The following is a 3884-nucleotide window of genomic DNA, read 5'->3' as shown; positions in this document are numbered from 1 at the left end:
CCTCTCCAGCCCAGCACCTGTGTGGGGAGGCTGGAATAACTAACCTTGCTGCTGCAGGTAGGAGAGCTGACATGCCGCATAAAGCTGATGGCTTTAATTTATACACTTTTGGTCTTTGTTCACATTCTTGGGAGCTTAGGCGTATGGGAAAGGGAGCAATGTTCACGCGTATCCTTAAAAGTAGCTATGACCACACTATTCTGCGAAACACGCAGGGTTAGGAGATTGCAACCATATATGGGCTTCTTGGGGCTGGAGCATCGCTGGCACCTCTCGGAGGAGGACAGCTGGTGGAATTTCCTATGAAAGGCCAATTAATAAAGATGAAATCCTTTTGTATATATGCCTGTCTAAATATTGGACAACAAATTCAAGGCTCTGCTACCCCAGAGTCCTGAACCTTACAGAGTCTCCTGCAGTCATCAAGGGATCTCATAGCCTCTGACCCAGGCCCTAAGTGCCCAGCATGGACTGTTAGGGCTGGAGGAAGGAAAAGCACCAAGATGAGCTGTGCAAGGGCTGTGTCTCCCAAAGTAACATGCTCTAGAGCCCCTCATTCCCAAACTCCATTCTGAGAGCAGAGCTTTGCACACCTTTGATACCAGCCTGCAACACTGGGTGGTGACAGGCTGGAATTCTGCTTTCCCTGGCTTTGGGCTCTCCAGCCACAGCCTCACCCCTGACATCCCACCTCTGCAGCAGCCAATCCACCAAGACTTCACCTTGCTTCTTCCCAGGCTTGTCTGAGGGCCAGCAGCCTTCAGGGACATCAGACCCGCAGCCCTACTGTGCTGCTCTTCTTTTAGCCACAGCAGAGAGATCAGGGGACTGGGAGCCAGGCTGTCCCCAGTGCAGCAAGGTGCAAAGCAGCTTCTGATATTAACGTGGTTGAAGGCAGGAAGTGAGTTGTAAATGCTTTTATATTAAGTGACCCTCCTCACATCGTTCTCTGCTCAGCAGAGAGCAGAGGAGGTGGAAAGCAGCGGGCACAGGTGGTGTTTGAGCTGGGCAGTGTTGCTATGCTTGCACCAGACATGGAGAGTATTCAAATACTCCCATGGCCTCTGGGCTCTCTGGGCTTGGCAGGTTTTGTTATGATTGTCAGCAAGGACACCATCTCTTCACTTCCCTTTTACTTGCCTCACCTTCCAGTTAACCTCCAGTCACAGACACATGTGGCCAAAAGATTTTTTGCAATTTAGTATTATAAGAATATACTTGGGCCCACTAGCATCTGAGAGGCACTTCCACCCTTGCCTCCTCTCTTAATCCTGCAGAGATGTTTTCTCCATAACCCTCTCCACATCTGTTGACAAACACTGTTTTGGGGTTGTGATGAGCAGAAGCAGAAAGGAAAGTCCTCTTGCAACAGTGCAAACAGCAACCATGACCACAAACTGGCTGCAGATGACAGCAACTTCTAGTGCTAGAAATGGCTTAAAGACCAGGTGATGCCCTACCTGTGAGACCTGGGGTGCCTGGAAGGATAAGCATCGTGGAGGAAGGTGCCCTTGCAGGCTCAATGCTGTGTGTGGGGTTTGAACCAGCTCCGATACTTGTCAGCAGCTCCAGCAAGGGCTGCAGCTCATCTCTGAGGGGCTAAAACTGATGCTGCAACGAGCTTGTGACCACTCGCCTTAAACTCCTGGTTCTAAAAGCCTAACAGAAGGGCAGGTTGGGGAACACGGGAAATGCCAACAAGCAACTGGCCTTAAAGCAGAAAGGAAGATGTGGGGTAGATGTACAGTCTCTGAGCACAAGGTCACCTCAACGGCCCCCAGACTCCTGGTTTCCTGGTTGTTTGAGAAGGTGGTGGCTTCTGCAAAGGGGCTCAGGGTGTAAGAGCAGTTGCTGTCACAGTGGAGTCCCTTCTCCTTTCTGCAGATAAAGACTCAAGACGGATGGTGCATAAGACATGGTGAAGATGGCAGGAGCTGGAAAGGGTCTCTGGAGCAGGGGTGGGCTGGCAGCCTCTGCACTGCCCAGACCTGCAGGAATACAGTGGTGATGGACAATTACTGTCCTTTCCAATATTGCCATCTAGAGGACCCAGCAAGGACAAGAGCTCCTTGCAGGCCATGATGAGATAAGAAAGAATCAGAAGCTTGCTTTTTTAAAAAAATCTTATCTCACATAGGATCATAGAATGGTTTGGGTGGGAAGGGACCTTAAAGCCCATCCAGTCGCACCCCTGTCCTGGGCAAGGACACCTCCCACCAGACCAGGTTGCTCCAAGCCCCCTCCAACCTGGCCTTGAACCCCTCCAGGGATGGGGCAGCCACAGCTTCTCTGGGCAACCTGGGCCAGGCTCTCACCACCCTCACACCAAAGAATTTCTTCCTGAGATCTCATCTAAATCTACATAAATGCTTCCTCAGCATGGCATGGAAATGGGGAACTGAGTACACAGGACTGTCCATGCCTGGTGCATGAGAATACAGGATTGCTCTAAGAACAGCCCTGTGATTTCTCTGAGGCTACAGATATCCCGCATTGGTCCATTTCCCAGTGCTTTACTGGGGATCACCACGTGAACATGGCCAGCTGGTACGATAGCGTGACTGAAAACTGTCCCTCATCAGCTCAAATTCAACTGAACCAGTAAAACGGGGACTAATCATGTTCTGTGCACCTACCTGGGGTGCAAGTCCCCATCCCCAGCCTATGCAGGGATCACAGAGTCACAGAATGGTTAGAGATGGAAGGGACCTTAAAGACCACCCAGTTCCAAACCCCTGCCCTGGACAGGGACACCTCCCACCAGACCAGGTTGCTCAAATTCAGCCTGACCAACCTGGGTCTGCCTCATGCCTTCTTTTGAAGGTTTGCAAGGGTAAAGAGCTGCCAAAAGGCATTTGTTCAATTGCTAAACTACGTCCTTGTTTGGTTTAGTTACATGCCCCAGACCTGAGCCTGGGCTGGAGGGCTTGCGTCCAGCAGGATTAGCAGTGTTTATGCTGATTGTCAGGATTTTGAGGTGTGACTGTGCAGGGTGGAATTAGCATTATTCCATAGTAAGAAAATAAACACTGTTGTCGCCTGTCCTGCTCCTGCGACTTCCAGTAGCGCGGGCCACCCATGACCAGTGTGGCACTGGGCAAGCCCTTCTCCCTTGCAGATGCAGGTACTTTTGTGAGCTGCAGCCAAGGCTTTGGCAAAGCCCAGGGGGAGAGCTCAGGACTTGCTATCCCACAAAAGGACCACAGTCCCTTTAGAAAGCAGAACATACCTCCCCTTCACCTGTCCGCCTCTATGATGGGAAATAAATGCGTTAAACTGGGTTTTGGGGGCTATCCTCCCACAACCATATTGAGCTATGAAGAATGTATCCTTCGAAGGGTGAAGGTTGTCCTTTATGAATCAAAGCCCTCAAAATCAGATTCCTGAAGTCTCCGAGGTGCCCTCTGTATTGAAGGACTGTAAAGCGTTTGAACAGCAAACCTCTTCAGCTGCTCCAACAGCACACAGCAGCAAAAAAATGGCCCAGACGGGAGAATTGCCACAAGCCCAAGTGCAAATTCAACAAAAAAAATGGCACATAAAAGCCCAGAGACGCTCAGGAGCCTCAATTTTGCAAACACCCCTCAGCGATGCCTCTCAGGCAGGTCCACCCACTGCCCCAGGACAAGGGAGCAGCTCTGCCCCAGCTGGGTTTTGCTGCTCACTGCAGAGGCTTTTAGCAGACATCAGCGTCTCTCGGCTCCCCAGTGCCTGTCCCTGCAAGGGAGGATGGCCCCAGGGCTGGGCTGTGTCTCAGGAGCAGAGGCAGGAGTGTGGTCCCCAGCGCAGCTGCCCTCCAGCCCCTGGGGTTCAGCATCAGCATCCCTGGCTGCTGCCATCCATACCCGCTGGCCATGAACAAACTGGTCTGAGAAGGTCAAGCC

The sequence above is a fragment of the Calidris pugnax genome, unplaced genomic scaffold (genome assembly GCF_001431845.1).
Source record: "Calidris pugnax isolate Ruff unplaced genomic scaffold, ASM143184v1 scaffold294, whole genome shotgun sequence".
NCBI lineage: Eukaryota > Metazoa > Chordata > Aves > Charadriiformes > Scolopacidae > Calidris > Calidris pugnax.
Note: the sequence above shows the minus strand (reverse complement) of the source record.